Source organism: Asterias rubens, chromosome 8, assembly GCF_902459465.1.
Source record: "Asterias rubens chromosome 8, eAstRub1.3, whole genome shotgun sequence".
NCBI lineage: Eukaryota > Metazoa > Echinodermata > Asteroidea > Forcipulatida > Asteriidae > Asterias > Asterias rubens.
The window spans coordinates 15,461,791-15,474,521 of NC_047069.1; the positions used below are offsets into that span (position 1 = coordinate 15,461,791).

General features: G+C 38.3%; 1 protein-coding gene across 1 annotated transcript in view; it reads right to left on the reverse strand.

Moving 5' to 3' along the window:
* Positions 1–12,731, reverse strand: part of LOC117293611 (ankyrin repeat domain-containing protein 50-like) — a 63,431-nt gene that overhangs the window by 31,380 nt on the left and 19,320 nt on the right. Inside the window, exon 2 of the mRNA XM_033775968.1 lies at positions 8,242–8,789. The gene's annotated coding sequence lies outside the window, so the exon portion shown is untranslated. The remainder of the gene's footprint in view (positions 1–8,241; positions 8,790–12,731) is intronic.

Below are 12,731 nucleotides of genomic sequence, written 5' to 3' on the forward strand. Positions count from 1 at the left end.
ACTCCCTTGTGTCCGGGAATTTCTCTATGCTTGGAGCAAATGGGTCAGAATAAACATGACAGCTGGTATAAACAAACACACCTTTGACAAGAAATTTTTACTGGATGGAGGTTGGCTGTGCATGCTACATCATGACATGGAGGGAGCAAAGAACTTATTTATATTATTTGTAATTACTGCAAGTAACTAGAAAAACTTTTAACGGAGCTGTTATTGGCATCTCTGTCTAATTAGTGTGTTTAATGTTGTCATCAAAAATTAGCTGCGAATAACATGTACACACCGGAGTGTTGTAACTATGCAAAATCTGTCCGGCAATGCAATCTATGAAATTAGTTTATAGTGAACAGTTTTTAGTGAAAAGTGGAAATTTAACAACTAACCTGATGATTAAAAATGGTGAGCAAACTTCAATACTGCTAATATTTCAATCCAAATTCTCAAGAGAAGCAATGTACAACCACAACAGTAGAATCAAAGAACCAAATTCACCAACACTGATTCCCAAAACAGTCAAACTCTCCAAGCTTTAGATATCCACGCTCTCTCTCCAAGACTTAAAAAAGCTTGTGATGGTATCACTGAATGCTCAACCCTCACATACTGAACAGTTAGTGTTTGCTTTAGGGCTAACAGCAGCACAGAGGCTGTACACAGCCTGGCCATGACCAGCTGCTAGTAGGTCAGTTGCCTATTGGACTTTACCGAGTATTGAATCAACCCTTCTTCTGAATGTATTAAACAGTGTATAAATAGGGCATGTGTGTACATACACACCGGAGGTTAATGCAATGTCAGGGGTGGAGTCCACTTCAAATCTAAATGGCGCAATAAAATAAATTACTTCTGTCAATATGGCAAGTCCTTGCTCTTTTACCCTGACCATGCATATAGGAGGTTAATATTAAGAGAACCTGAGGAAAAAAACACCTCGAGGAAGGACTGTTGAATTGTTAACAGTTTATGGTGTAGTTACTATACTGGTGATAGAGGTTCAAGGGGGTATAACTACCTGTAATTGTGATACTTCTATTTTTAATGAGTCATAGTCAATGAAAAGTGTAATTGGAGAAGCAACAGGATCTTCATACCTCAAAAAGAAAATAGACCCTACTTCAAATAGGGTCATTATCAGGTCATAATATACTATTAGGACCCTATAGGCTATAGACATAGTGCTCTAACTCAAGGATGTATAAAGGACCTACTATTGACCCATTTCACCTGACGTCATCATCACAAAAATCTTGAATGCGCCATACTGGTGGGCAATTTCACTGTGCGTTTTCATATATAACTCAATGCCGTGCGTTATGCAGTGAAGTGTGCATTTTAGGCGACGCGACGTTAATACACGTAAACCTAACTGCCCACCAACATGGTGAGCGTGGCATCAGTCGCCGCATGTGACGCGCGTGCAAGGGGTCAATAGCACTTTAATATGGCTTTGCTAATTGCATTAAAAAGGGAATCAGAAAACAGTACAATAAATTCACCAAAAGCCACAAATTTGTCAAGACAAGATTTTGAGTAAAATTAAGGAACTCTGGGAGCTTGTTTTAAAGCTTTAAGTGCTGAACTGTAATGGGAACTATGAAAAAAGCTTTATAGAGTCCTAGTATGAGTGTAGGTAGGCCTACACTAGCCCTGGCAGCCTTACACATTTGTATTGTACAGCACAGTAAACGTGTGGACAAGTCGTTGAATGTCTGTCTCGGTGACAGCGTTCCGACTCTCCCCACGATATTCTCGCGAGACTGCTGGCCCCGCGAGACTACTGCTCTCGCAACTACGGTCCAATAATGGGGAGTAGCAGTCGGGCAACCAGCAGTTTGCGCGAGAGCAGTGATCTCGCGAGAGCACCGCCACAACTCGAATATCTCACCGCGCAGGACCATTAACGAGTTGTCCACAAGTCTAACACAGCACAGAGGAGGACGAGTCCTGTATGGCTAGGGGCGGCCTACACACTAACAGTAATGTGAACTGAGATATAGGCTGCAGAGAAGTGTACACTGAACTGTATAAGAAGATGCAGAGTTGCGTACACCAAACTGTAGTGATAACCAAGAAACAGGCAGAGTAATGTACACTGAACTCGAGTGAGCACAGAGAAATAGGGTAGTATATATGCCATGTGACAAGCAAACGCAGGCATTCAACCTAGGGAAACTGGATGTGTTAAAAAAATCTTTAAAAAAAAACCATAGCAAAACAAATCAATAATCTAATCCAAACATAACACTTAACAATGATTACTTCCGAACCAAAATTCATACATGGAGATGGTGCTTGTATGGCGAGCCATTTGCATAATTTCCACTACGAACACAATCTTTTGGGCTGTGTACATTGGCAACCCATTACAAAAACATTTTTCTAAGCTGTATCTAAACAAAAAATTCCTCTCAAATTCCCATCACGAAAATCCAACGAAAGTGCTCCGAACACTCCGGGCCAGAAACTACATTTAAAGTCATTTGAGACCTATGGATTATATGACTTGTCCATCAGTAGAGGTTGGGGAGAAAACCCTGTAAATCTGACGTTCCAGACACAGACCGGTCGATTAAGTGCTTTTGTTACTACCACTAGTACTAACCCAATCCTGGGAGGGATTGTGCATTGGATCATCAAGCATTGTTTGCCTATTATCATAAGGCCTTCATGATACATACTATTGTACCCTTATATATACAGCTTAATAGTTGTATAGGTTTACCCATTCAGTGTCCAGCCACAGAAAGATAGGCAGACCCACATATTACATGAAGATAAGCACTGCTTATGGCAACAGCTGTCATTGAAAAACATGTGTTAATGACAAAATATGCTTTAATGAAGCTATGTGACCACATTTTAATATTGTAAAGGGAATTGTATGAAACTGGTTTCTGGAAAATTACATTTGCTTTCACCATCCTGCTTTAAAAATGACACAATTAAACTACTAAACATTTGATACAGATGATTTTAATATAAAAAGCAAATAACAATTATTAGGCAACATGTGTAGTTGCTTTCATATGCTTTTATAAATGCTGTGATCGTGAATTGTTTGTCAGACAAAAAAAAAATAATTTAAAATGTTTAATGTAATTTTTCCAGATGTATTAATTAGTTCCACCATCACTACTTCTTGGGCATTTGGTGCACAATCAGAAGTTCAGACTCCAAAAAAATGGTTTGCAGTAAAATCAACAAAATATTTTCCGGAGGTTCGGTGAAGGCCTACATACTATGCCATTTAGTAAACAATTATTTGGTTGTAAGACTAATAAGAGCAAATGTTCCTCTTTCTTATCATATAATGTTACACACAAGCATGTCCTTTCCCTAACCTCTCCTGTACCTGAGATATTATCCAGATAAACTGAATATCCTGCGGGAGACATAAAACCAGATATTAAGACAATAGTTTCCTCCCATGAGATCCATGAAAAAAAGAGTTGTGGTTGGAGCTTTATAGAGCCTGACAACCCCCCAGCAGCACCCCAGACCAACTTGGAAACTTGAAGGTCAAGATAACAACACCTGCATCTGGATCTTTTCTAGTGTGTACTGTTATTTTAATAGCATCACAAGTATTCTAGAGCAGACAACCTTTGAATCTTGCAACAGCTACATTTGATATTTGGTCCTTGGAAGAAAAGTAGGACAATTTGATTGAGAACATTGGCTGACCTACATGTGCACCTGAGTAGGTTTTTAAATGGTGAACTCTTTATGATATTTAAAGGCACTGAAGATGTTTGGTAATTGTCAAAGACCAGTATCCCAACATATGCTTAAAATAACAAGCCGGTGAAAAATTGGACTCAAATTTGGTCATTGAAGTTGTAAGAAAATGATTAAAGAAAGACACCCTTGTTGTACAAAATAGTGTGCTTTCAGATAGGAATAAAAGCCTTCGGGCCAGAAGTATTTTATTATTTTATTCTAAAAAACTAGGTTACTTCAGAGGGAGCAGGTTCTCACAATATTGTATACTATCAACAGCTCTCCATTACTCGTTACCAAGTAAGGTTTTGTGCTAATATATATTTTGAGTAATTACCAAACACCTACAGTGCCTTTAACATTAATTTTTCTGATTTTTCCCAAGGGGAATCAGACTAAATAGGAAGAATAGCCTGCTGCAATCAGGGAGATTTTGTACAACATCAGGGAGATGTTTAGAATTGTGCTAAACATCAAGCTCCCATAAGCGCATGGATTTTCAGATTTGTTTATAAGAACATGGAAAGATTGGTTTGTTTTCAGGGAGCTTTCTGCAGAATCAGGGAGAATTGGCAAGCTCTGCTATGCAAAAGCTGTGCATGTATTCTTTGTTCTAAATTCAGAGGTACCAATTTCTACTTTCTTCAATGGAATAGTGTAAAACAGTCATTACACTTTAATCTGTTCTAGTTTTCAAGAAACATTTAGATATAAAAAAAAAGGGTAGCCAAGAATCATTTCTGAGACTTGTAAATCATTTTTTTATTTTAAATATTAGGCCTCTGTAGAATCATGGAGAATCAATATGCTTCATTTTCTTTGACTTATTCTGTGCATTGGAGGTGTTTTCACCACTTGCTTTTTGCACAAACCTCAATAATTATCACAATCGGATCATATGATGCAGGTTCAATGTCCAGGGGTTAAAGGTTATTATTAATCCGCCTGAATATATAATAAGGTACCCTTTCTCACTTACCCATCTGTGCGTCCTAGTTTTGAAGCCCCTCCCCCTTCCCAAGACCCTTCCATCTTCAAACACAGAACCGTGGACTAATTCACTCACATTCGCAAGTCCAACACATATGGTAGAACAATTTTAATTTAATATGTGAAAATATTAAATTACTAGGGGTATCCCTGTGGTGTACTGCTGCAGCTTCACCCTATGTAAGATTATTGAGCGAGTCCTGTTTAAGTATTTTTCCAAATGTTGATAATCGTTGGGTGGGTATATAGCGTGTCCCATAAGGGTTGGGTTTGTAGCATTGGTACTTCACTCCGAGTAAGAATTGTAATAAATCCCTACCTTCATAGCTGTCTGGTTCATAAAGTTCACCCAAGTGGGAAACACTACACTGTATTATTTTACCTAGTAATCAATTGGAGTATATTTGTTGAAAGTTGTAGATACATGTCGGTATGTTAGCATGTGTGTCCCTCCAACCACCTTGCCTGTGGATGAGATTTTTGTAGTATACAAAGTGGGTAAAAGATCAGGTTTAAACCTACCAGAAAAAGGTTTAATCAAATGCAATTTGTGGGCTACCTGCTTATGTGTGTTGTGTTGTCATGTAGCTTTCGAGAAAGAGCCCTGCAATGTTAGACCAACTACCATTGACTTTTTGGAGGTCATTCATAACATAGGTCCTTTCTATCCTCAAGCAGTTTGCAATAGCTAATTCCATTTTCTCAAATTCATTTTGCATGTGATTGTTTGTCAGTAGTCAGCAAAAACAAAAACACTATTCCAATATTGTCTTTCTTTTTATCAAAGCTGCAAGTGAGTCATCTTGACTTAAAACTTTCAATCAAGATCCAATATAAAGAAAATATCCAAGAAGTTATCACACTTTCAAGACTGGAATTACCGATCATAAGCCACGAGTAATCCTAGTGAGTGCTATTTCATTTCTTTGCGCTGGTGGGGGATGAAAGGGATCTTAGCGACCCTCAACATGATTTAGATCAGATGTTTATCCTGCGACCTTTTCTCTCAGCACAGCTGATCCAGATAATCCCCCCTAAATAAGGGGGAAGTGATGGAGGGTGGAGGGGTGATATAAATCCCTTACCCAAATGGGATTAGGGGTAAATGCACCATTGGCCTGCTGCCTGCCACATTCACTTGAGAATGAGTTTAAATTGAAAGGGCATCATATGGAGACGTCAACCTTCAGAGAGGATCTTATAACTGTACTTTCAAAATTAAAGATTCCAAGTGTCCTTTTCAATCAAAGGTTCAATGAAAATAAAGTTTTTATTCTTTTAACACTGCGAAGAAAAAAAAATGAACACCATACATTTAGCAACACATTTGTAAGAAAGTTCTAGCTTCATGAAATTGGGCCCAGGGGCCAATTTTAAAACGCCATTTAAGTGTAAGCACAACAATCTTGCTTAGCACAGACACATCTTGCTTAGCTAAAACAGGTTGCAAGCTAAGTTTTCATTAAGTTTACATACATGTAGATTGCCAGTCATGTTTTAGGTTTAGCAGAGCAATTTGCTAAGCAGTATTTTCCGCTTTATTAGCCATATGACATCAGGCCATGTGAATTTAAAGCAGGCAGTGACAGTGAAATAAGCCCTCAACAAGGGTTTACTAAAGTAGGACTGGGAAAGGATTTAAACACCCCATTTCTCTATTGTTAAACATCATCCATTCATCCTCCAAAGTACTAATTCTACGCATTGTCCGGAGATGTAGTAAAGCCACATTAGATACTGACCAATCGAGTAGTGTAGCCGGCTTTGTACATCAAGGTAACCTCATGTCAGAATCTTTTCACCTCCATTAGGAGAAAACCTGACTGTATTGGGGTTTCTTTCTTTTGTGAATTTAGTTTGACTGACAACAGCACTGATTTTTATTTCTGAATATGATTACTGATATGGAAAACCATAAGAGTTTACGATGACCATAAAATATCTGAACTCAAAGACAAACATAGAAATATTTATAGAAATTCCCACACAATAACACCATATGGTGTAACATAACATCAGAAGGATGAATGAGCGACCAGGTACATACTTCAGACACCAATCAATTGTTCCTGTATTCAAACACCAATGAAGCAGCAAAAAAGAACGCCAAGCCTAGGTTTAACATTTTCCACCAAACTTCACACAAAAAAACACGTGCAATCTGATCAACACATTGCTCCCGATCCATTAATAAAGGTCAAACGAGACCCGCCTCCCACTGATGATGCCCAGGCCCCAAATCCACCTCTAATCCACACTGTTCAAACCATAAAACTCTACAATCCCATACCTCTATGGTCCAACCCTAGAGAAAGGTCCTTACACCATGGTCCGACACATTTTGGCTTAGATTTAGCAGGGTCTTATATAGTTCAGGATTTAGACTCTTTACTCTCCATTCAATCTGACTCTGACTAGACTAAATCAATACAATACTGAGACCTTTCAAATGAACTGGGCGAGGTCAGTCACCTGCAGGTAGATAAGATAGATGCAGACATTAAGGAATTCTACCTCCATGATGCAGACAACTAAAAACTAATCCAGACACAGTGTGCAGATGTGTTCAATACAATCAACAAATTTTTGAAAAAAACTATTACTGTGCAGAGAAAGAAAACCTGAGTTTACAAATACCCCCATAAAATCCTTGATGGAATAATGCTGCATTACTAAGCTTCAAAATCACCAGAAGAAAATCTCATGTAAATAGTATGGCCAATACAGTAACTTGCCAAAAAAGAAGACAAAAATTAAGCGAAGGAAAACATGAGTTAACTCAAGCCTGCTTGTGTACCTTTAATACCCACATAACATCTTTTCTCAAACAATGATACCTTTTAAATAGACCTAAGCATCAAAAACATCCACAAGAAAATTTTATGCAGTTTTCAATATTGCAGTTTCAAAGTGAACATGCCTTTATAGAAAAATAAAGGCCTTCATAGAATAGAAAAATAAATTTAACCACATTTACAATTGTGCTCAGCTACAGGAATTTATGATTTTTGTATTTATCTCTTTCATTCAGTGTCCAATCAACACCATGTTGATCAAGGAAAACCACAGAATTGCTTAACTGGTGGTGAGCAAAAATGTCCTGAAGTAGCACATCACTCAAGACAAACATTACCTTGAATGTGAAGAACCAAACTAACTCAAGACAATCCAAACTTCTCCAGAAGACGATCAGAGCATACTGATCGAAACGTCGAGTTAATCCAACGGTTCTTTTCAGAACCACCCCAACTCATTGAGAGATTGTTATTACATGGTGTTACCGCAAACTTTTCTATATACAATCCAAACTGTTAAGATTTGTAGTGCCATGAGTGCCTGTGACAGCGGACACTTGTACTAAATATAGGCTTATGTTTTTTATCATTATGGTCATTATTATAAGTAAGGAGAAAAAATGCCTTTCCTTCCATTCATGGTCCGAGTATAACAACCAGCTCTTAAAGAATTTACTGATCCTGAATTGATCAATGGAGCTTAAAATCAACGGATGATTAACCACAAGCAATTTACCTGATGATGATGAGTTCTCATGAAGAAACGTGATTTCATCAATGCAGTAGCAGCACTAGTCCAAGTAGTGGTAGTAACACCACATGATGATCAGTCACTGTCTGGCGATGGTTTGGTTTGATCTTGATGAGGAACAATTTTAGGACTGCTCACATACATACAGTGGATCCAGCTGGTTAAGAGTGGCCGCTAATTGTCTCAGACTCTCTTACAATTAACCTGATGATGATGGGCTCTCTTGAAGGAACGTGATTTCATCAAACCATGCACTAGCTGTAGTACTTACTAGTAGTGGTACGTAGTAGTAGAAGTAGTAGAAACACTATGATGATCAGTCACTGTCTGGTGGCAGCTTGAAGAGGAACTATTTCAGGACTGCTCACATACAGTGGCTTGAGCAGCAGCTGGTTGAGAGTGGCCGCTAATTGTCTCAGACTCCTCTCCTCTGTCTGGCCACCTAATCAGCTAATGATGTTGTGTCATCCTTGGGGTAACCTGAAGGAGTCTGTGAACAGGGGCAAGGTGATGCTGAATCACTTAACATCAATCTGGAAAGAATAGACAGAAAGGGAAATAAGCTTTCAGGATGGGTTATCAAAATGTTGATCTTTGGATGGAGGAAGGACTGCATTAAAGGCACTGGACTCGTTTGGTATTGATTTTTGTCAAAGACCAGTATTCTCACTTGGTGGTGCATCCCAACATATATATAATGCAGTTGGTCATCAAAGTTGTATTATGAAAGAAGAAACACCCTGTTGCACAAAGTTGTATGCTTTCAGGTGCCTAACAAAAATCTTCAGCCCTGAAGTAGTTTATTAATTGAGTAAGAAATTACCTCTTTCTCAAAAAGTGTGTTACTTCAGAGGGAGCCGTTTCTCACAATGTTTTATATTATCAACAGCTCCCCATTGTTCGTTACCAAGTAAGTTTTTATGCTTACAATTCTTTTGAGTAATTACCAATAGTGTCCAGTGCTTTAAAGTGAAATTAAGTCGATTTCTTGCACCAGTTCTCAACCATAGACATTGTTTTGTGTCACCCCTACTGGATCTTGTTAGACATCAGTAGGTCCAGACAATAATATTTACAGTAGATACAACAGGTACATGTGGATTGCAGCCTCATAATATACACACAGTGTTTCAAGGACCAATGTGTGAGGGATTCATAATTGTACTGTAATGACTTTTGTATAATAGAATTAAACCTCAGACTCTCAGACCATGGAGGTAGAAATACTACCTCTAAGCTCAGACCTTAATTTTACCTTTCATTATTAATTTCACGTTTACACCACAAAGGAGGAAATAGTTGTTTTAATGACTTTCAAATATACTAAACCTCGGGAAAAACTTAAAAGTGTCTAGTATGCCATGTACAGCTAACTATTGTTGTCTGGCCTATAGCCCTTATACTATCAGATCTTCATTTAACCTTTCATTATCAATTAAATATTTACTAAGGAGGAAATAGTTGGCTTAATTACTTTCAAAATTACTAAACCCATGGAGCATGTTAAACCTGTGGAAAAAAGTAAGGAGTGTCTGGAATGCACTGTACAGGTAGCTTTTGTTGTCTGGGCACTGAGCTAAGGTCTGGGTTAGCCATAAACTCTCGGACCAAAATTTTACCTTTCATTATCAATTTCACATTTACACTAAGGAGGAAATAGTTTACTTTAATGACTTCCAGAATTACTAAACCTCTGGGTTATAAGGTGTGTTTGATCATGGAGCTATTTCTACCTCCATGGGCCGATTGTCTGGAATGCCTTCTTGCTGTCTGGGGTTTGCCTGTAGCCCATGGTTAGCCATTGAGGAATGACTTCTTCATCATGTGGTAAACCATGGGAAAAAAAAACCCAAGCCCAAACATCATGTGGTGAAAACCACCAGATACTAAAGTACCAGGTTGACCATAAAACACTGGAAGCCCCATTCATCAATCAATTGACACCATCGTGCCAAGCAATAAAGGACAATGAAACCCAGTCCTGATGTGGTTACTGCTGCAATTTCAACTTCCTGCAGACTGGAAGAGGGCAATTTTGTCATGATTGTTCCTACTTTGGTGTAAATTCACAACTTTGGAATGTTTTTACACCTGGTGAGTCCAATCAGTCACTTACAGTTTAGGGGAGTTTGTTTGGAAACTAATTTGGCAGAATTAGGCATCTAAACAACAAGTCACGCCCAAGGATCTGCTAAACACATTTGTTCCACATGCTGGCTGGATCTGACTGGATGTGGTAGGAGGCTGAACAGAAGATGGACCCTGGACAATCAATTGGGTTATGTTCTGCACCTCTGGCATTGCCCAGCACTTTCTCTATGCATTGAGCTATCAAAGCTCTTTCTGGACAGTCCTTGTATTTATAGTCTTGTCAGATCTTGAGACTGTAAGGTCAGTCAGGGAGGAATGGGACACTTGTGCCATTCTTAACTGTTAATTTCTGACTGGGAAGGAGGGGGGGGGGCTATCCCTCTCTCACTGTTTAAGTTCCAATAGGCATAAAAACATGACCCAGAGTTGCCAATCACCAGATTCTATTGCTCATGTTGGCACTTCATAACACCCTCAGTTTATCGTAAAAATGTATTTTTTGCCCATATCCATGTTTATGTTGCATGTGAATGGTGTTTTTTTAAAGAAAAACATCATGTGATTGTGACACAATCATGGATCAACACTTTATCTCAATGTAAAAAATCATGTAAACATGAAAAGTGAAAGAGCTGCTCTGCTGTTGTTTGGCAAGTTTTTAGAGCGTGTCAACTGTCATGTAATTTTTAATGGATAACAGACGACTTGGAAAAAACATGTACAGCAATAAATCATTCCATGAAAATGTGTAGGCCTACCTTTACAATGTTTTGACACAAACTGTGTGATAAAGCCCAACAAACCCTGATCATGCGGAAACACTTTAATAAGTTTAGACATTGATGGCACCTCAGCTCAGCAGACTTTATTTACAGGGCCATACTGGCGACCAAAATATCAACAAGCTGAAAAAGTCACACGACAACAATACGCTTAAATAAACGGTTACAAATGCTGTCTGAGGGTAATTCCAGAGGATAAAGGATTTCCTCCACAATGACACAATGGTAAAATGTGTTTTTTCTAGTCCTGCCTGGGTTCAGCCCAGATGATATTTTTAGATCAAGCGCAGACAGATGAGAAAAATACAACGTGTATGAGTCATCGTCTCATATTGTCCACTTTGGTAATGTTCCATTATTGCCATTATGTGTGTTACATTGGAACTAGATATCATTTTGCTCATGGCCATTAGAGTCTGGAGAGATCATGTTCATGTTCTAACTTAAAGGCACTGCCGTCGATTTCACCAAACTCTTCCTAACTTAGGAATAATCCGAGTCCCAGTCTTGCACTGTAGCATGTAAAACTAAAACTTAAACCTAAGTTGGAACGTGTTACTCGTCCTACCTCGAGGTAGGATTAATCCTAGCATTTCGTGAAATCGTCTGCTCGACACTCATTGGTAGTTTATTCAAAATAATTGTTAGGCTAGAAACTTACTATTTGAAAAAAGAAAAGAAAAAAAGAAAGAAAAAAAGGGGGAAAAAACTTGGTAACGAGCAATGGAGAGCTGTTGATAGTACAAAACATTGAGAGAAATGACTCCCTCTGAAGTAACATAGTTTTTTTAGAAAGAGGTAATTTCTCACTCAAATGAAGAAAGACTTCTTCAGCTGAAGCCTTTTATTATGCATCGGAAAGCACACAAAGTAATGCAACAAGGGTGTTTCTTTCATTATTCTCTTGCAACTTCAATGACCAATTGAGTCCAAATTTTCACCGGTGTGTTATTTTATGCATATTTATATGTTGGGATACACAAAGTGAGAACTCTGGTCTTTGACAAACTACCAAAAGTGTGTCCAGTGCCTTTAACTGCAGTATAATCACATTGGCACAGTGTGTAGTGATTGAAGGATTCATGGGGCAATCAAGGATGGCGGAAGAGAAGACCTGGGACACATCTGTACATTACTGATGACAAGTATTAAAGTTCCTTCCTATAGACCTTGGGAAGAAGCATTGTCTGAATGTACTTAAAGACACTGGACACTATTGGTAATTGTCAAAGACCGGTCTTCTCACTTGCTGTATCTCAACATATGCATAAAATAACAAACCTGTGAAAATTTGAGCTCAATTGATCATCAAAGTTGGGAGATAATAATGAAACAAAAAACACCCTTGTCACACGGAGTTGTGCACTTTCAGATGCTTGATTTCGAGACCTCAAATTCTAAAACTGAGGTCTCGAAATCAAATTTGATTCTTTCTCGAAAACTACGTCACTTCAGAGGGAGCCGTTTGCACAATGTTTTATACTAGCAACCTCTCCCCATTACTCGTTACAAAGAAAGGTTTTGTGCTAATAATTATTTTTAGTAATTACCAATAGTGTCCACTGCCTTTAACTGAGGAGGGTGATTAAAACCCTATTTACA